The 22,548-nt window shown below is 40.3% G+C and overlaps 1 long non-coding RNA gene across 1 annotated transcript; it reads left to right on the plus strand.

Annotated features, from left to right (window-relative positions):
* Window positions 1–17,908: 17,908 nt before the first annotated feature.
* Window positions 17,909–22,459, plus strand: LOC149779847 (uncharacterized). Its single transcript, XR_016414863.1, has 2 exons — window positions 17,909–17,986; window positions 22,152–22,459. It is a non-coding gene; the product is annotated as an uncharacterized LOC149779847 (long non-coding RNA).
* Window positions 22,460–22,548: the final 89 nt, after the last annotated feature.

Raw genomic sequence — 22,548 nt, forward strand, 5'->3', positions numbered from 1 at the left:
ACTCGTTGAAACGTGAAATACATGTCACTCTTTACATACTTTTGTTAGTCAGCAGCGAACAGAGCAGCAAGCAAGTACTGCAATCAACAATGGAGCTAGCGACAGAGATAACTCCCGCCCAAGCGTTGAGCGCACAAAGAGACCTTGGCATCTTAGTAGCATCCGGTTGGAGTTTAAGAGCACAGGAAAGCATAGCAACATTGCTCTTAATATGGGACAAACAAACTGAAGTAAGGAAAAGCCAAGGAGTTGCAAAGGTAAAAAAAAAGCAGCAATGACAATGGGAGCAACATACGCAGACCCAGTAAGTGAGCAGCTCGCCATTAACGACCCAACAAGAAAACAAACCTCAGCAGCCGACCGAGCCACATAGAACAATCTCTCCAACTAAAGAAGTAGAAATTCATTTAGGGGCCAGGCCCAAGTTCTTAACTGCTCAGGAAATGTCGGACCACGTTCCAGAAGAACCATTACCATCATTACTACCACCACCACCACAACAACATCAACCATTGGAGACATTTGCAAGTATAGTATTCCATCCTCCAAAAAGAAAAACACCACAAAAAAAAGCAGAATACCAACTGTGAGGTTCAAACAGATATTAGTATGGTTACCATCAGTAAACACCACCGAAGAACCACAATAACAACTGAAACAACGGTTGAATCAGACTTGGAAATGTCGTCTTCCCCAAATAAAGCTGATCATGAAGAACAAGAGGACGAGGAGATAGAAGGCGAAAATGAGGAAGAAATAGATCCACATATGTCAGATGAGGAGGAGGAATTTGTGCAAATGAAACAAAGGCTTTTAGTCAAAGGACTAGGCGAAGCGCTAGAGTGCACAAAGAAGGCAGGCAATTACATCAATGCTGTAAAATATATTGCTTGGAGAACTCTCAAAACCGGGAAGCCAAGACCCCAGCAAATGCAGTATGGAGTCAGAATCCTCTCCCATTTCTATCATCAGGCGTGGCAACAACATCCCCTTCCAGTCTGGAGCAAGCTGCTGACTATCTGTCGGAATTACATGGTTATGAGGCGTTCCCTGTACAGATCAGCTAAGAAACACAAAGCACCGCAGAATGCAGAAAAGAAGAAGACCGCCGTTGAACTTTCAGCCCTTTTAATGGTTTTCAGAATGCCTCATTATTCTAGGGATTCCGTTTTGGCTTGGAATCTCAATTCGATTAAACCACAAATACTGGTCTGATTCTTTATTCACCGTTCCAAATTGAAACCGATACCTGATATTGACAAAACTCTTTTTTTTTTTTGTCGCATAGGCAAATGATGTAAGTAAGATTAGGATATTATATTACATACACTATACACTAGTTAAGTCGGTTAGTTAGGTAATAGGAAAATGTTTATTCGATTTAATATTGCATGATTCTAATTAAAATTGTAGATAACACATAATTAGTTATAGGCAATCCCAATAATTATAAAACTGGGAAAAATTTGACATAAAAGAGGCAATGGCGTTTCAGGTACGTTACGGCGACGTTAGGTCCTCCCTTCCGGGTTCCTCTCCTCCCTGCCTGCTCGGACATCAAATTATGAGTGTGTGGGCCGATTCCCTCTCGTATATAAATCAGGTGCCCGAAGAGCGTCTACGCACGGAACTGGGACAACGTCATAAGAACAGTGCTCAATCATACGAGACGTCTCAAGACAGCCTTCCATACAGGTCGAAAGGGATTTATTGTTCCACGACCTGTCGGCTAAATCAAACAGCACTCTATGAGTGCATTAAAGCGTTGGTGGAAGTGGCACCATTCCTTCCCCCTCGAACAAATCAATCAGCTCCCCATAGGCATTAACCAGTCGTAAATGCCCGTATGGACGCAAAGGATTTAATTTAATTCAATTCATCATACTTTTGTTAGGGGCCACGGATGACCATGTGGTCACAAGTACTCGCCTTTACCGAACACTGCCATCTTACCTCTTTCCACGTGTGTTCGGTTCTCGGGCTCGGCCAATGTGGGTATGTGAGAAAGCTTGCCAGCAGCTTCTCTTAGGTCGATCGTTATTACCAGAGCTTTTACTAGTTATTCCTCCTCCATGTAGTTAATACGCTTGAGTACGCTTAACATGATGGGTGGGTGCGGTATAGCCAATATAACGAAATAAGTGAAAAAGTAATAAATTAGTAAATTAAGTAATTGTCATTTAAATATGCAGGAAAATTATGTTTTGAGGAAAATGTATTTATGTAAGCTAGAATGTTCAATATGATATTACATTTAGCAGCAGGGGGGGGGGGGCGAATCGGACATTTTGTCCAATCGTTATTTTGCTTAATTATTACTTTCTGCACTCAGCGGATCCGGTGTAGTCAGCGCCTGGTAAAAAAAAAACGACGTCGGTCCATCCTACACGACGGTGACGTCATTTGGTTTAATACATTTTCTGCGAGCCGATCCCAGTTTTGTCAGCGTCCGGTAAACACAGCGACGACCGCGTCGATGTCATTTCCCCCCCTGCTGCTAAGGGGCTATTTACAATGATCTTACAAATAGAGTAACCACTAACTCCTCCTCTTGTAGATCAATTAGGTTATTTGACTGATCGGTAAGTCTAAAATTAATTCTCGTTAAAAACCGATTATGGCATCGCATATAGACCGGATTAATCGGGCTCTCAACGATTAAGAATCCGGGAGGGGCCGTTGGTGAAAATGAATAAAGGATATACCCCTGTTGAGCTTGATTTGATTGCTTGGTATCTACCTGGTAACTCCCTTCGATAACATCACACACTAGATTGATTGCTATCACCGATGCGATATTTACGTTGTATGGAGCAATATGCCTACCACCATCTCCGTTATCGTGTCTGAGGATAGTTGATGGACCGAGAAAATCATTAAGAGACTTTCTTAGTTCTGGCGCGTTGTATCCTGGAAACTTGAAATCGGGTAAATCGGCTTCTGTGATATTATACTCGGTTAGGAATTTTTGTTTATTACCATCGCTGTTATCGGATATCATTTTAACGATTCGTTCATTGATATATTCCATGTCTGATATAAGTTGATTTAACACCTCAACGTGTTTTCGTGCTTTTGTTTTCCGTAGTTGTTCTAGTTGCAATTGGTAATTATGATTAATCTCGATAAAAGCATTAGTGATATCATTTAAATTAACTGCGAGTCTGGTGAACGATTCAGGAGTTTCCTTATACTGAAAATACCACTGCATGGCATTCCTGTCTTGAAATATAAACCAACTGGGTAATAATATGCTTTTCATAATAGACAAATCATCCAGATAACTGGTAATAATTTCATGATACGATTGCGCATTCGTGTGCAAGTCCGCGGGGATTCCATTAGGTGGATTCTCGGGCCAACCTAGTATGGTTCTTATTGAACTATTATAAATATCAACCATATACCCCGGTGTGCTTATTTCAATCGTCGACGATAACGTCGGTTCATGAACCGTAATATCGATTTTTGATTCTTTTCCTGTGATCGATTTTATCCTGCGTTGAAATTCTTTATTGATTTGTTCTACTTGGTATGACCCACTTGGTATTGTAACCTCCTTCCAGTCTGGGGTCCCATCGGGTTTATTTGTCCATGCAAAAACCAGCGAGTTATTAGGTTGTTGTCCGTTAAATGCATCAGCTCGGATATTAGGCCAACTGTGATATACTCGCAATTTTGTCAGCGCTATTTCCTTCACTGGAATCGGAGAAGGGAAATTTATACTGAATTCTGGCTTCGTTGATGTTATCGATATCATATTTGTTTGTACCGGAGTGGTGTTCTCCGCGATCCGTTGAAGCAATTGAAACCCTTCGGGGTTCAGCGACATTATTATTATTCGTTGTTTCTAGTGTTTAATTTCAATACCGAATATTAACAACCTGCTTGTTTTCAGGAGAATGTTTTAAGCCCATTGAAGTTGTTTCAGGAGAATGTTTTAAGCCCATTGAAGTTGTTTCAGCCACGTGGTTTCCAGCTTCCAGTTGAAAATCCTCGATTTTTGACATCGCGGAGTCATACAACTGGACCATCGTGGAGAATTCAGCATCGGATATAAACGAATTATCTATCGCCAACGAGATAAACCCGGATAATTTCGAGTACGCGTCGGATACTATTTGATGTTTTACTGTATACTCGTTGAGTTTTTTCTGAGAACACGATGATATCTTTCTAGTGATTGCGTTGGCGACTCCAATCAATTGTTGTCGCCGCGGAGATAGCGATTGGAACAGCGATCGGGGCTATCATGGTTACCGTGGATAAAATAACACCGGTACCGGCTACTATACCCGACACCGAGTACACGACCGCGTCGATGGTGGTTATTTTTCGACGGTATTTTTTTTATTTTTACACGGTATTGTTCGGAAAGCGTTTTCAAATTCGCGGAGAATTCTTTTACGGTATTGAATCGATATTGATGTGACGTCGCTGATACCTCTGATTCAATTACCTTGGTGGTCATTTTTATTTTAAAAGAGCTAGTGTTTTTAATTACTTAGATTCGCTACAAATTCCACATACCATGTAATGTTTGTCCTGATTACATTTTTATTAACGGCTTCAATTGTAAACGGTTCAGTTGCGTCCTTGTCTATAATTGTTGATATTGTATTGTTAAACCCGGATGAACTCGACGATGATATATTAAACTGCATCATTGAAACCAGTGTCAATCGATAAATACCCTTAACAGTTGCGGTGATATTTATTATATTCTGTGCAGGAGTCCAATCGAATGATTCGTGTTGAACCGTGTATACTGTGTTGATGGTGTTCTCATGAGAGATTTTTATTTTTTTCATTTCCTGTAGTCTGTCTTTGATATTTGTAACATCAGTTATGATTGTTTCTATTTCCCGTGTATGCACGTATAAACCCCTTTTGATCGCATCAATATCAGTTATGATTGTTTCTATTTCCTGTGTATGCGCGTCTACACTCTTTTTGTTCGCTTCAATATCAGTTTTGATTATTTTTATATCCTGTATATGCGCGTCTACACTCTTTTTGTTCGCTTCAATATCAGTTTTGATTGTTCCTATTTCCTGTGTATGCGCATCTATATTATTTATGATCGCTGTAACATCAAGTTTGATTGTTCCTATTTCCCGTATATGCACGTATAACCCCGCTTTGATCGTTTCAACATCATTTTTGATTGTTTCTATTTCCTGTCCATACACAGTGATATCATTTATAGTTATTGTAATTTCATCCGGTCTGGTATTTTTTTTACCAAAGAATTTATCAATGGTGTTATCAGCCCTGTTAAAATTTTTTCGTAACATGTAAAATTGGCCCGACAGCGTTGTAAACTCCGAAATAGTATTTTTTATCCCCACAAGATTCGGTTCGGTTACCGTCGGGGTTCCAAAAAAACTAGCAGTAGTGAGTTGTATATCGGTGACAGACTTTTGTATCCCCTCGAACTGATTTGCTTGCGCGTTAAATTTATCATACAAATTTTTTAACGAATCCGACACGGATATATAATTGTCGCCAAGTGTACTTATTTTTCCATTTATCGTCAAGATGGATTCACCTGATTTAAGTCGTCCGTCATCGGTATACAACGCGATGGTGTTCTCGGCGGCATCACGCTGTCGTATTAAAACGTCATTCAGCGACACATTACTGGATTTCAGTTTACCCTGGCGGTCTTGAAATACAACTATTTCGCCCGGGTCAACACTGGTTAAATTTAACGTATCAGCGATTTCATCCTCGATTAGTTTTTTTATGTCATCGGTGGCGAGCGTTTCCGTGGGTTTTTTCAGCGCCGAAACCGGTCGTCCCCAGATATCAATCATTATTATTGTAAAAAAAACCAGTGTTTTTAATTAACCCGCCGGGCCTCTACGACCCCACTAGTGTATTCGTTTACAACCACATGAGGTGGTTTCCGCGATGATGAAATCGCCGCGAGTACGTTCAATACCTCACGGCCGCATATCGGTGGGTCACTTAATTGTTGTGTTGGCAGCGTGGAATAAAAAACCGGGGCTGAACACGCCCGGATATACCGCATGAACTCGTTTGGCGGGGCTAACCCGTATGAATCAAAATAGACGATCGCACGCGGATCAATTGCGTATGCAACCCAATGAGTTCCCGCTCCGGAGGATTTATCGAGGTTAATTATACCGGTTTCAATATTCCTTGGTTTTGTCGGTAATTGATCCCTCATAAAAACACCTCTGAAGTTTTTTATCGCTAACGCGTTTGCGGCATCTATTAAATCAAAATTAGACATAGGAGTTAATAAACGGTTCCCGGTAGTCTTAGACCCTTCCCCGAGTACCATGAATACGTTGTTCCCGGTAGTCTTAGACCCTTTCCGGCTACGGGTCGTTTTTTTTTATAGCCTTTCCCGGTTGCCTTCTTCAATGCCATTCCCGCCGCGGTACCAACGGCTCCTAACGCAGCCGCCTTCGCCACTGCTGGGGCCGCCGCGGCAATCAACGCTGGAATCGCAGCTAACAGCGGAAATATCCCACCGGTCTTTTCCATGTTTTTAATCGCTGCGGCCGAAAAATCTATTTGAACACCCTTTTTATTCTTCATCGCATCATTGAAATGTTTTATTTGACGCGCCGTCAACGATATCTTATGATTACCACCTGCCATCTGTGACGGCTTTAACGTTATTGTGGTTCCACATTGTTTAGCCGACTTTGATCGTAATTTCTTGACTTGACCATCGGTCAACTCTACGCCGACAACATTATATGACATTTTTATTGTAAACGCGTTTATGTTTTCAATTACATGTTTTCCACTGGCGCATCAACGATTCTCATTCGTCCACCAACGCCTTCTAGCAGCATTGATTTATCGCTGAGAATGACAGCAACCGCTCTATAATCGGCAATAACGCCGCGAGTTACATTAGCTAGGAAGTGTATATCAACGACGGATTGTCTTGTTAAATCAAGATGTTCCAGCGAAAATTAATAGATCGGATATAGTTCTTTGAAATCATGTTGTGATATTTGCAAACCAGTGTCGACGTTTTGATCACGACTCATATACGACAGCAACCGATGGTACACGCGTGCAATATGGTTTTGACCGTAATTAAGTTGTATATCCTCAGATGGTTCCTGCTGGCCGTTTATTCTCAGCGAGACGTCAGTAACGCCTAATCGATCAAATATCATATGGCTGGATAGTTGATTATCAACTCTCGTCATATCCTGCAACGCAACAAATATATGACGCGGAGCCGAAATGCCTTGTTGTGATGCCAGGTTCCATGTGAATATACCATTGATATTTGATTGCTTAGTATCTGTTGTTGTTGTTAGCCAACTTAGTAATGATTTTCCTCCCTGCTCCATAAAGGATAGCAATCGTGCCTCTGTGGTAATGGATGGAGTCATTACTGGCATCCACAATAATATTTTAGTTAAAACGACTTTACCAGAGTCATTATTTGGATTCGCAAGATCCGCTGAAATTCTCCAAATTGCATTTCTATCATCACCTTTTCGCACAAGCACCACGGTATGCTTTGCTCCGTAGATAACTTTTCGCACGTTCCTACAAAATCCAAATATATGATGCAGTGGAATCGCGCATGAGAAAGATCTACGCGGCCCTGTTAACATTGATATGCGTGTTGCAGCTCCGATGTTAAAATTAGGATCGCTGTTTATAATCATATTCTCAACATCAGCATCAGCGTTATTAGCATTATTTCTTGGTCGTCTTACCACAAATTGCGAGTTTCCAGCAGTGTTTCTAGTATCCTTTGCAAACATCATAGATGGACCCGCTGATCTTGTATAATCGTCGGAATATCTTGCTAACCCGATTATTGTTGTAGCAACATCAACATCGCGTTCAATAGACTCGATCTCTCTTCCATCAATGAGATATTTTGCGCTCTCAAATAGCGCCATTACGCCGTTATTGACTAAGCCAACTTTGGTACCATCTGGATACGGTGCTGGTACAGCAGGAGTATCGGCCTCTGTTACAAGTTCTCCTTCGATTTCAATAAACGCTTCACACGGTAAAAAATATTTACTGGTATCATGGACTTGAAGTTCAATTCGCGATCGTATGTCGGGTTGTACTGCATGATAGGAATAAAACTGATAATTACGGACAGAATCATCCTTGTGCACTGGTGCGTCCATATCAAACGCCGGGTCGGCTGTTCGTTTAAACATTTTATTTAATAATACGCTGATGCATCTAAATCATCGTCGTCGTTTTAAACCACTTCCCGCTATTATGTTTGCGATGTCATCTTGATTATTGTTTACCAACGACGCTAGTTTTTCTTCCACGGCGTTATTTATTACTTTACTGACATTTGCAGGCATCACTGTCGTTGATGGCATCACCGGTGGTTTTCGTGAAAATCCCTTGGATTTTACCAACGACATTAGTTTGTCCTTTGCTGCAGAAAACGCCCTTCCGGCGACATCTCCAATAGCACTAATACCCTTATCACGAATAACATCAATAGCCTTCATTCCTAATTGTTTGGCTAACGGCGCCACTTTTGGAGCCATTCTTGTAAATAACCCCGCAATGGTGCTACCGAGACCATCTCCGTACCACGCGCGGTAAACAGGCAATCGTGAGTTTACCACGTAGACGCTGACTGGTTTATCATGGTTGTAGTGTATAATCATCTTTATTATAAAAAACACCAGTGTTTTCCAATTAGTGGTTGATCACCCCCCCCCCCCCCCACCGAATCATAAATTTTGTCAAAAACATCGATTTTCTCTAAATGATTTCCTGGGGTTTTCATCGGCGGTAAAAATCCGCGTTTTTTGTCAATTTTTGTCAATTTTTGTCGTTTTTTGTCGATTTTGGTTGGTTTTTGCCGGTTTATGGTAAAAAACATCGATTTTCTCTAAATGATTTCCTGGGGTTTTCACCCGTAAAAACCGACCAAAAACGACCAAAAACCGACAAAAAACGACAATTTTATAATTTTTTTAATCATCCACTAACTCGTCAATGAGCGTTCGATATGCATTAATGTCCATGATACCACCGGCAAATAACCGCCTGCAAATATCAGCGGCCTCATTGATTATTTCCGGAGAGTTATTTCCGGCTCGTTTTCCTCCGATTAGTATTTCTAGCCGTGATATATCACTGAGAACACTACCAGGACAAGTAACGTCTTTACCAACAGAGTATCCTTTTCCGTGCTTTGGTCTTTCACTTTTTACTTTATTGTGGAATATTATATAATTATTATCACGCGGTGGTAATTCATTTTTATGTTTATTTGCCAAATACACTATTCTTGTCCAATCCTTTAACGACCTTATATTTTTCTCGTAGCCGCTATTGATATGCTCATCTCGTGTGTCCTTATCAAAATTTGTAACAGTAAAATTAACTAATTCTTCGTAGCCGAGATTTCTAATTTTATCTATTGTGCTCTTTTTAAGAACATTACGGGGTATATTCCCCTCTTTCCGTATTTCTTCCGGTATTTCTTCCGGTATTTCCTCCGGTATTTCTTCTTCTGGTTCTCTTGCGGTGGCGCCTAGTTCTTCCTCGTCGGCCATTGTAACATATGGTTCTTGTGGGTCCGTTATAGCGAGTGGTGGCGGCCTCCGTGTTGTAGCAACCGCTATTTTCGCAGGGAGTGTTTCCAGAGACTTTTTTGTTTGCTCGGTCTGAGCCGCTATCTTTTCAAGCGCACCGAGGACGGGCACAGTTGCCGCCGTAACATCTTTGGTCGCTTTAGTTACCGGAGCAAAGAGCTGTTCGCTTCCAACAGCAAAATCAGTTTGTAGTTGTTGCCGCGTTTGAAGTTGTTTTCGGACCCTGTCTCGTAACGGTATGAACTTTTTAAGCGCTACTAGCCGCTCTCTGGCTAGCCGAGTAGTAAGTGATTCGCCTACCATTATTGCAATTGCTCCGTAATTTCTAATTTCCCGCCGAGTGTGTCGGGGATATGTCTCAGGGGCTCCAGGGAGTTTTCGTCTATAATCCTTCTAATGTTTTTAATTTTATTAGAGATTTCTCGACGTCGTTCAAAAGCCTGTCCGAGTTTTTTTCGTACTGTCTCAACGGCAGTAAATAGTCCAATAAATGCATTTACGTCATTGCCATACAGGTTTTCATTGATCGTATATTGTAATCGCTTTATAAAAGAATACTCGCGTGGCAAGGTATATCGACCTTTCTTTGATTGCTCGTTAATAATTTCATAATCGGACAATATTTTTTGGTTATCAAGCTTATCAGATAATTCAATTCCTTGATTTTTTAATTTTAAAATCTCGGTTAATATATTATTGATGTCTTCGATATTCATATTCTTATAAAACATCTTATTTCTAATATCAAAAAAAAAATATTTTACAAAATGAACCCCGCGTATCAATCCCGAGGTGTGTTAACATTCGATGAAACCGTAGGATAATTCGTTTTCTTCCGGTATTTCTTCCGGAAGAGACAATTTATTGTAGCGTTCGCACTGTCATGGCGACTTCGTCAGCGCCATAGGCGCCGGTGACTTCGTCACGGTGACCTTGTCACTCGCTGATTTCTGTTACATATGAAAATCGAATTCTGTGACCCGTCTTTTTTGAGATCGCTGAATTCTGTATTCCTTCTGCAACAAATCGTATTGAGGCGATATAAATGTCAAAATATTTTCCTCGTGAGTTGTTGTATCAAATGACTTTACGGGTTTTGCTTTCTTTGAAAACTTACCAGTTTGGCCTTTTTTGGTATTCTGACTTTGCGAGATAGCTTGCAAGTTTATAAGAGAATTATCAGTCTTATTATTATTAATATGATCAATCACAAGCCCATTTTCGATTAATCCGTTGAATGCTTCAAATACAATCCTGTGAACATAATAGCTTTTTCCTCCTGCAGTAAATTGCAAGTATCCCTGATTATTTACGGTACCAATCGGCTTCTTCAGTCTACAATTTCTAACAACGCCGTCGCGAGATGCCTCGTAATTAACGAGCACAGGATGCGGCTGAAATTCTTGGTTCATTTGTATAATAATACTACTTGTCTAATTCATTATTTGGTTTAATTATAAACCTTGCAATGTAGTCCTGAGGAGTTTTGATGACGAAGTCTGCGGTGGGGTCAATGACGGCATTTTTTATTCGCTTGTCATAATAGCGTTTTAACTCCCTGTATCGCTTTCCGCCACAATTGATACACAACTGCGATTTTCCTCTTACACCAACGTGACAAACCAAGCACGGTAGGGGGCCAAGAGAACCATTACGAACGCTTTGTAAATGATACCCGCAGAATTCACCTCTACATGATTTATTGCACGGGGTTATCGACCCAATCATCAACCATTTGCAGTGATTCATTATACTATATTCTTTCATTTAAATACTTGTTTTAATTATATGGAGGAGTTCGAGAGATTAGCAGCAATTAAGCCCTGGAAAAATATTAAGTTCAATCTCGATAGAGTCCTCAAGGACGCACCAAAAGCGTCAATAAACGATAGAACCCTGTTAAATAAAATACGCGACTGTATCAATGAATTCAAGCGTGATGGTGCATCTCATAGTTGGTCAACATTTCGAATTGATGGTGTTGTTGATGCTACCATGAACGACAACCGCGCAGCAACGATAATATCACAACTTGGCTCCAGCAAGTATTTCTTCAGAGTAAAATTTATTGTCCGGGTGGAATCAGGCAATTGGATCATACGTGATAAATTTGAACCGGTTCTCAGCGACAAGAAAACAGTCATTGTTAGCCGCGACTCCAAGCCAGGGCTGTTAACCGGAATTGACAGACCATACTATGAACGAGCGTATCCTGAAACAGCAGTTGTCTATGGAATATACCCGTTAAATAAGAAACCTGATATCGGAAAACTAGCGCCGATGAAACAGTCAACGGGATAAATTGTGTAGCAGAACGAGTAATAGAGCATTTTACAAATGCGTGTCGAGGAAACAAATTGACTGATTTACGACGTAGCAAAATAAACCAATGGGAGGAGACAGTGCGCGAGCGAGGAGCAACCATCAGCGACATAGCGAAATTAGAAACGTCGCTGAGATTTCCAATAACCGTTACAACAATAACCGGTGAAGTATTATATGAATCAAAGTATAAATCAAAGGGAGCCCCAATCAAAATTATTGATCATAACGAACACGCGTGGACGCCCGCGGTCACAATATTTCCACGGGATAGAACAGTAATGTATATCCCGGGGGAATTCCTGGGAGAGGATAGTTTTCTCGCGGAGAGGAAAGTATTTGATGCTATTGCTTGTTTGTGTAAAAATGACCCTGTATCAGTGTGGTTACTTCGCAGCGCTGAAAACGACATGGATACCTTTGATCAGTTTGTAAGACCAAACGGTGAATTATATCGCACTGAAGCGTTTCACAACAAGATGAAAAAAACCGCCATGGAATTTGAAGAGCATGATTAACAACTGCTAACAAATTGCTTTACGATTCCATCGGTTGCGGCTCATGTTGCAGCAAGGAAAAATGCGTGGAGACCAACGCGCAAGGAATTTCTACCGGATGTACAATCCAGTTGTTTGGAATACTATCACGGTGGACTATGGAACACTGAATACAACCGCGACGCTATGATTTCCGTTGATATGGTTGCCTGTTATCCAGCGAGTTTTCTCGGGTATGGATCCGCCGCTAAGTATTTCAAACGATTTGGACACCCCAGACATGAAATGACTCGTGTTGCTATTAATGGACCACTGCCTGATTTTGATTTAACCGGAATCGCTCGCATAGTATCATTTGAATTCGCGGCAGGACTTCATCGCTGTTGTTATATTTGGATCGGTAGACACATGGCTGAAAAGAAGTGGCTGCCAATAGCGCTGCTACGGTTTATGATTGATTGTAGCATGCTTGTATCGTTGATTGTCAGTGACGCGATTATATCATACCGGGCGCAGACTGAAGTCTGGTTACCAGAACCAGAGCGTCTAGATAGCATAATTGACGAGTCCAGAAAACACATTGATGCCGACGAGGAATATATCATCGAATGGTCCAAAAAGATATTCAACCAACGAAACCGCGAGGCAAAAGATCTCGGTAGAAGAATAATCGGTAAGTTCACACAAGGTGGAAAAAACTGCGACTACAAACGATATTGCTCACGGATGATTATAGATGACGCAGAATATGATTTCGTAATCAAGGACGCAGTGGCAAAAAATAGATACGTGAACTGCAAAACAGCTTTCTTGTCCAATGGAACAAAGTTGGGTACAGTTGTTTCCTACAGCGATGGAGACAGCCCCGCGTATCCACATTTGAGGGCGTCTATGCTGGGTTACGCCGCTATCAATTTATTCTCGATGATAAATAGATTCCCCGACACCGCGGTTAGAGTAGCCGTTGATTCATTTTATATAGACGTAAAGTATAAGGGAAACATGGCCGAGTTTACTAGTCCGGACGAGAGTTGGGGTATATGGAGAATTAAAAATGAAACACGACGCGATTATTCCCCGTCAGCAAATGTCACCGTTGAAAACAATTACTTACGCGGTGATAATTTATCAGAATGGTCTAATGCACCACCGTGTTCTGATCCAATTTGTAGACACAAAACAGTTTATTTAAGCGGCTGTGGCGGGTCGGGAAAAACGACTCGGGCAATTGAATTATTTCGAAAGCGGGCAAGTATAATCGTGCTTACACCGACCCATAGACTAGCGCGAGAGATAAAACAACGAAATGTTGACGCCGTTACTTATCACAGCTTTTTTCGATACAGCGGCGGTGAGTGGACTCCTGATCGAATGGGGGAAAAATTTATTCCTGAGGTTATCATCTGGGATGAGATATGTACTGTTTCGTTAGATACTTTACAAATGTTTCTTGAGTGGTTGCTGCGCGCGAATACAGCGGTAATCATGTGCGGAGATCATGGCCAACCACCACCATTTGTCGGCGAGGGTCCACATGATTGGTTAAAGGGTTTTGTGGACTATTATGAAGAAACCGATACTGATTACCGAGCACTTGATGAACAACTGCGCGAGGTTAAAAAATTAATCAGATTACAGCCGGATAGAGTTCAATGTGAAATAATCCGCAACATGATTCCGGAAACGCCGTTAAATGAATTCTGGGAAACATGGAGACCAAACGATTTAATTGTTGCGAGTAGAAAGATAGTCAGAGACACACTTCAGCGGAAGTTGTTTACGTTGCATAAGGAAAAGTTTCCAACGCGCCCAGTGCCGTTATGTTATAGACCCGCGGACACATGGCGGCAGAACATTGAAGTTGAAATCCCGGGCCCGACAGCGTCAGGGACAAAAAAACAAATTCTTGTGCTGAATGATATTGTGCTCGTTGATATCAGCGTCGTCGAGGACGCGCTACGTGCTGATCAATCCCCGTGGACGCTAGGATACGCAACGACAATACATTCCTCGCAGGGACTGACTATCACGGACACAATTGTTTGGATAGTTGATAATCGCATCGAATGGTCAAATCTAGTCTATCTTGCAGTGTCCAGAGTACGGAGGATAAATCAGCTTCGAAGAATTGTTATTGACGAAGCCAGTGACAACGATGACATCATCGATGCAAGCGTCATTGATAGAAAACTCTCGGGTTACCGCCAACAGGATAAAAAAAAACAGCGGCGTTTTGATATTGATGCCGAATTAATAATTGCGTTACGACAACAACAGAATAATCACTGCGCGAGTTGCAATTGTGTAATGCGCTGGCGTTATTCGGATAAAGACGCTCGCCAATTTACCGTGGACAGGATCGATAACAGTCTCGGTCCTTTCAAAAACAATGTGAGGTTGACCTGTCTTGAGTGCAATAGACGCAGCGGCGCTAGTTAAGACCACGCGGGGGCAATTGAGTATCGTCAGGTATCACTTGTAGTTGCTCGCGTGTAAATCCGCGCTGTGGGGCAGTTGAATCCAGTCTATAGATCGGTGGTCTACCAGTTGATCGTGTTATCGTTGATATGTTATGTGTGGTAACACTCCAAATAGGATCAGTAGCTCTTTTTTTACCGCCTTCAAGCTCTCCTGGTTCATACAGATATCTAACAGTGACATCGCCGAGAATCGGCTTGGAAACGCTATCTATTTTTGATCTTCCGGGTATGTACTCGTATTTAATCGCGTCGCTGGGCTTCATGTTGATTGCTCGGGTAATCTCGTTATTTAACGCTGCAATTACGCCTGGCAACCTTTTGACCCATTCACGAGATCGTTTTTCTTGGATGAATTCTTTCGCGTATTGATACCCAAATAACCGTTCAGCAAGAGTCCGATTGAATCGTTCAACAATTGCCTGATCACGATGTAGCGCAGTATGACCTCGTCGTACCGCGACGCTATGATGTTTCAGCGTTGATAAAACAGCGCCGCGAAATTCACTACCAGGATCAACTTGTAATAGATTTGGCCAGCGCAGAGGACCCCTTCGGTAAATCCGCTCAAACGCATCGGCTACTTCAGTTGCTGACTTTGTTTTTAACGGATCCGCTTGTTTGTATCGACTCGCAACATCAACTACGGTTAGCGCGTATTTGTAACCGTTGTCATGCGGCAGAAATAGTATATCAGCCTGATGAACTTCATTGGGTACGCTGACATCAAAGTGTGATAAGTTGATTTGTTTAGGTGGTGGTAGATAGATTTGCCATATAGCCTGTTTGGATAACCAATTAGCCGCAGTGGCCTTTGCTACCTTTGCAGCGCTTGCGAGTTTACCAATTGCGGCCTTCCCCTTCCAGTATCCTCTCGGAGAATAATAGATGGATTCCATGTTGTTATTATAAACGCTAGCGTTTTCAATTACCAGCGCGAGAAGCTCCGCTTCCAATCATTAATTTACCTTTCATAGCCGATTTTACCAACCATGAAGCCAATTTTTCTTTGAATGATTTATCAGGAATAGCATTTAACGCGTGAATTAATTTTACATCCGCGATATGACGCTGTTGCAGATCACCGCTACGATAAGCTATATCATGTATCCGACATGCTTCGTCGATAGCGTTTATTGGATACTCACCGGGTCGCGGCTGATTTTGATCATTGAGTCTGATATCTAATCGTGTTCCGGGGCCACAGTAGCTATATCCTGGGAGGTGCTTTTCTCCTGGATACTTTGCCCACGGTGTTCCGGGGAGTTTTGATAACTTGGCTGCAATATCACCTCCTCGCTTTTTTTAAAACGTCTCCGGGTCTAGCAGAAATAAATCTAAATTTCTTTGTACCGCATTGTACACACTTACCAGTAAGCGCCGATCTGTTATTTCTCGTTGTAACGGTTGTCATATCATTTGTGCCAGTACGCACTCTACACTTCACACAATATAGATCCATAATTTATGTATAGAGATATGAATATAATTGATTTTTCGGCGACTAAAACGAGAGAACCAGTTAAGCATGTTGCAGCGTTACCAAACTCGATCCGGATGATTATCATCGGACCATCTGGATCCGGCAAGACGCAATTGTTACTCAATTTAATAATGAGATGGATGAAGTGGGATAAGTTGTATTTAATCGCCCCTAGCGTAGATGATCAACGATGCTACGAGGTGTTGAAAGATTTTAACGAGAATGCATCAGCGATCGCTGAAAAAAATGTTATTGAGTTTATTACAGATATCAATGATGCACCGGGTATTGATGATATTGATGGCGACGTTAACAATCTAGTCGTGTACGATGATGTTATGTTAGACAATCAAAAAAACCCAGCTAGGATATTTTCCAGAGGCAGGCATAAAAACACCGACGTGATATATGTCACTCAACGATACACTCAGATTCCAAAAGTAATCAGAGACAACTGTAATATTCTTGCTGTATTCAACGGCGTTGATACACACACGCTACGAAATATCTGGCAGACATGGTGCGGCGGTGACATGGACTTTAATGGTTTTCGAAACTTTTTTAGTCATGCTCAGTCGACCCCACATGGATTTGTAACGATAAATTTACATGATCCTCGGACACGATATCGTATCGGACTTGACCAAATATTCGGTTAATTGTAAATAATTTTCATTGTAAATAACCACTTAGCAGCAGGGGGGGAAATGACATCGACGCGGTCGTCGCTGTGTTTACCGGACGCTGACGACGCTGGGATCGGCGCGCAGAAAGTATTAATTAAACCAAATGACGTCACCGTCGTGTAGGATCGACCGTCGTCGTTTTTTTTTTACCAGGCGCTGACTACACCGGATCCGCTGAGTGCAGAAAGTAATAATTAAGCAAAATAACGATTGGACAAAATGTCCGATTCGCCCCCCCTGCTGCTCATTTTGCGAGCAATGGATCACGGCACTGAGATGTTAATGAGATATTGCACTGTAATCATTCTTCCTGCATGAAGACTAGGAAAGATGTAACGAGCGTTAAATTTTTCACATACATTGGGTCATGCGTACAAAGCACGTGGCAAACACGACGATGCGATGTAACGTGTGCTGCCATATTGGCCTTCGTCCAGTCAACCCGATCCCTTGACTGACATCATATTACACGCATACCTTTAACACGATGGCTATCAAAGTTTCCATATTAAAAGTTCAGTTGTGGTCGGTACTGATAATCGCGAAGATAATTCCAAAACATTCCTGAAATACATGCTATAAAATGACTTCTTTGCTTGTTTACATTTTCCTTGTTTTCATTTCTTCTTTCACCGCACATAGTACTCTAAATATTAATCCGCATAGTGTATATATTAGGGTATCATCATACATTCCTTCTTAATAAACGTCTGAAGATAATGAAAAGTACTTGCCGTTGTCCACTTATCCTAAATAAACTTTATATACATGCATAAATGGGATATTTATTGAGTTGCTTGTAACTATGAGAACTGTTGTAGTTGTGGTATGCGTTTCCGCTAGTGCGTGAGAAGGCACTAACTGCAACGTAAGAGTGTGATTCAAATTAAGAAAACATAAAATTGTAACAAAGTTAAAAACTGATAAGGTAAGATATACGTGCATTCGCTTACTTTACAAGATGTTACTTCCTTCAGTTTTATTGGTTGTCACTGATCATGAATGCTAAACTAATTAAAGCACAACAGGTTAAATGACGGTCAATATGACGTGTATATCTATGTGCCCTTCTACAATGGGTTCTACGGTGTGTCGACTGGGCCACATATAGGGAAAGACTTGACAGTGATGAATTTAACCATCAAATATCTTGGTTTCTTGTTTGAACAGTGCCAGAAAAAAGAATTTAATTATTTTTAAACTTACTCAATCATGAAATGTTGGTCACAGCATGTGGCTTTAAGCAAATATTTTTTTTTGTTTCGGGAGGATATTTTAATCTCAGGAAGAAAATCAACGAATAGAGGAACATTTTTAGCGTTCTCAATTCTGATTTTCTTACACTTCAAGATGCAAAAGGATAGACTTTTCATTCGAAGTCTTTGGTCAAATGTTTGCCACAATTCTGCTTCCTGAAACTTGTTAAAGTATGAAGCCGTTCAAAAATGCTCTCATTTACAAGTTCCGTAGATGGCTAGATAGCTATCCAGATATTTTTAGAGTCAAGCAGAAATACAGACGGACAAAGAAATACAGATAGATGCATGCTTGCATATGTATACACATAGCATACAGGCGTATAAAAGTACGCAATAGCTCTCGAATTTCCGTGCATATATACATAGCTACGTGTAGACATGCATACATAAATACAGACGTTCTCAGATAAAAATACGTACACGGACAGCTTGAAGTATGGTTTGATGAATGGATCAATGGAATTTAGATACCCAGATATGCAGAAACCATCATAAGTGGTATTATTATTACAATCGGTTTAATCTGAAAATACGTCAACCACCAGATTAAATCTCATCATGATTATTACACGTATGGTCATTGTTAATAATTTGTGGTGTTATTTTGAGTGGCTGAACAAAATTAAAAACGAGGTCCCAATAATGTTTGCTTCACGCTTATTTACCTACCTACATACCTGCTTAAACATACCTACAAATAGAGCCTCACCTTTCGTGATCTTTATTAGATTCTTTAGAGATATATTCTTAGAAATGAAACGTACTCTAGCATGCAATTATATCAAATGCACGAAAAATAATTTCTGTTAAAAATTAATGGGTGTTATTTTTCTTTTATAATTCGCTGCTCTTAGTGTTGTGTTACACGCTGAACCCTACATTGTACTATAGTCATGAACGGCGTTTGGGGGTGGCAAGTGGGGCGACCGCCCCAGAACCTGCTCTTGAGAGGGCCCCGCGCTTCAAGTCTAAGGTCGTCCTTATGAGTTTGTCAAGCTGTATTCTCCGCCAAATCACGAAAGTTGATCTAGTCTAGACATAATCAGTGTTTGCAGTAGCGTACCAATCGAGATACCGATACTCTGGCCTCGCGCGGTCATGGTCAGCCCTAGGTCCCGCGTACTCCAAACGCCGCCTCTGACTATAGTGAAAGGTGAACTCGAATTATTCGTGGATGTAAATGTTGTAATAACCTTGATCATGGTATGGAAAGATGACCCTTAACTGACCTAGAAACCATTTCCATGATAAGGACAATAAAACAAAATCAAATATTCGAAACTTTCGTCTACTTATTTTTCTTAGGCTACCGTATTAATAATACACAAGTGCTGAATGGGTGAAATACGTTTTGTTTGGGTAAATTAAGTTTCCGTTTCACGTTATCTGTGTATGTAGTGACCTGTCTCACGTGTGCTCAAACGAAAAGTCGAATCCTTAGTTAAACCATTGTGTATGCCGATGATCATTCAAATTACAGGCAAATTACACTATTGAGTTGCGTTGGAGATGTTATGGACATAATTGTTTTTATACAACCACCTACATTCACGTGATCTTATATTCAACGGTTTTCTTCCCAAAAATTCTACAGTATTTCAGCTCATAGAAATGTACCATAGCGTATGCACTGTGCGTGATAACAAGGATAACGTATGTGGTATTTTGTGAAGTTTTTAAAGCATTTGATTTGGTTTGGCATAAAGGTTCTAATACGCAAATTAAAAAGCAATGACACTTGATCCTATTGACTGGTTTTCTGACTACCTATCCAATAGACTCCAAGCAGTGTTCGGCAAATAATGCCGAATCAAGTAGCCAACATCTAACGGCTGTCGTACCAAAGGATCTATTTTAGGACTCTGTGCTGTGATTGTTCGCTGGCGTATTCATCAAAAGATGCTTACAAAGTAGAATATGTACTGAACATAGGTTTACAAACGATTGACAATTTGTCAAGGCAGTGGATGGTTGACTTCAATCCAACAAAAACTGAAATAATACTATTCTCTTTTAAGTTAAAGCCCGTTTTGCATGAACTAAAATTCAAACACAAAATTCTCTATTTTGTTGACTTTAATAAACATCTTGGTGTAATTTTCAGTAGTCTAGGCACCTAGGCCAATCAGATTACGTCAACTTCATAGATGATAACTTTAATGAGACACTTTAATATAAATTTAGCCGTACAACGTTAGTAAGGATATATTTTACATACATCCGCCAATAACTAGAATATGTTTATACTGTATAACATAGCTGTTTGACTGAATACTCTCTTAAATTATAAAAACTTCAATTAGAAGCATGGAGAATTGTGAATGGTTTTTCAGACGTTTTTCGTGTCATAAGATTAGCGAAGAACTGGTTGGCCTACTTTGTCGAAAGTTTCATAAATTATATTCCTTTCAAGAAGTTGTTAACGGTGTCTCTCCTTATTTTGTTTATCTCCCATTACCACTGGTTGGTTTGACAAACATGTATAATCTCAGAAATAGGAATTATATTATTCGAATTAATATCAGACCCTAAATTTGTAGAAACTCATTCTTGGACTAGCTCTAAATAAGTAGAAACTCGTTCTTACACTAGCTCTAAATCAGTATCTAAAGTGTCGAATTTTGAATAAGTGTTGACCCTTAAAATTTAATGCATTGAGCATTACAATTTTATCATATTTAGGCCAGAAAAGTCTTTGTGAATGGTCACTTTGACCTTTCTTTTTTCTCCCCCCTGCCCATGTCAGTGTTAAACTTGAAAGGCCAACATCTACGACTCATTGAGATTTAATCAGGGCATCGCAACGCTTTCCTGAGAAAGTAAACATTTGAGCTACCAACCATAACCGTTTGATAGGAACCCATTTCAAATTATCATTTTCAAAGAGAAATTGATATGCTATGTAGTTCAGAGATTCTAGGCTGTCCAAAATCTGACGAAAGAAATGATTATCTTGGGAAAAATCTAGGAACCCTACGTACGATTGGTCAGAGTAAATTAAGACGTACACTTTCGAAGTAATGTGAATTTAAAGTGGCGATCTTAGTCGAAATTTCCCGAGAGAAGTTTGGCTCCGAGGGCGCCTAAAATGAATAGTGCTTTCCTCGTTAAACAGGAAAAGGGGACTAGGTAGCTGTCTTGTAAGAGAAAAGGGGACCAGGTGGCTGTCTTGTAAGACAGGTTTTAGTGCTAGGACGCACAATTTCTAAAAGAGAACAGCATTAACGTACGCAATTTTAATTTTTCACGTAATTTTCTATTTTTGATTTTTATTTTATGCAAATGTGTTTGATACGACTAGGATCCACATTATGTTTCGTTTATTCAATTTTATAGAAATCTGATGATGCTAGATTTGTTATGCAATTTATCTCTTTAATTTTACAGTTACTAGTTCATTAATAGGATTGACGGATTGCATGCGATCCAAATTTTCATATGTGTAGGATTTCATAGGATTATATGAAATAATTTCCTTTGTCTGTTAGGACGATACTGATTATCGGGAGTTAACGATAATCATATGTTTATATCTGATTTTTGTAATGTTTAAATAATCTTGTAGGTTAGGGATTGCTGTGAGCTAGAATTTTGTGAATTTTATGCGATAGTAATGAATCATGTTGTAGCGTAGGTAAAGAGATACGGTAATTTTAGGTACGTGTTAATTTATGGTCGGTCGCTGTGAAGCGAGTGATAATCTATCGAATTAGGTCAGAATTTATTCAGTGTTTGGATAGCTAATTATGCTTCTGAGTAACGTAAGTGAGGAAAATTTATGTACGTATAGAATGTGATACGTATAGAGATTTAAGGGTAATTTTGTCCTTTAAGGAAACTGCTTTCTGGGAGATACAGGACAGTCTGAAGACGGAAGTTGGAAAAGAGATAACGTGTTCAGAACAAAAGACTAGGAAGTCTGGAAAAAAGATGAAGCGTTCGGAATAGGAAGACGTGATACACTGGTAAAGAGAGGAAAGTGATGCAATCAGTCGCGGATATTGCGCTCTTTTCACCACTCGTTATTATGATGAAATAAATCCAAATTAGAGTGCTATTAAATTCTGTTGACATAACTTAGATTGAATTGGACTTGCTGCTATTAATTGTTATTGATTAAATTTTTTATTTTTCTTGTTTAAGGGGGCTTGTATTGCATTATTTCATCCCAATAGTCTTGCTCAGTTCTCTGTTGATATTCTATCTATCCACTCCCACCGGACTATAAAAT

Source organism: Sinohyriopsis cumingii, chromosome 16, assembly GCF_028554795.1.
Source record: "Sinohyriopsis cumingii isolate HCF-2022 chromosome 16, ASM2855479v2, whole genome shotgun sequence".
In the NCBI taxonomy this organism is placed as follows: Eukaryota; Metazoa; Mollusca; class Bivalvia; order Unionida; family Unionidae; genus Sinohyriopsis; species Sinohyriopsis cumingii.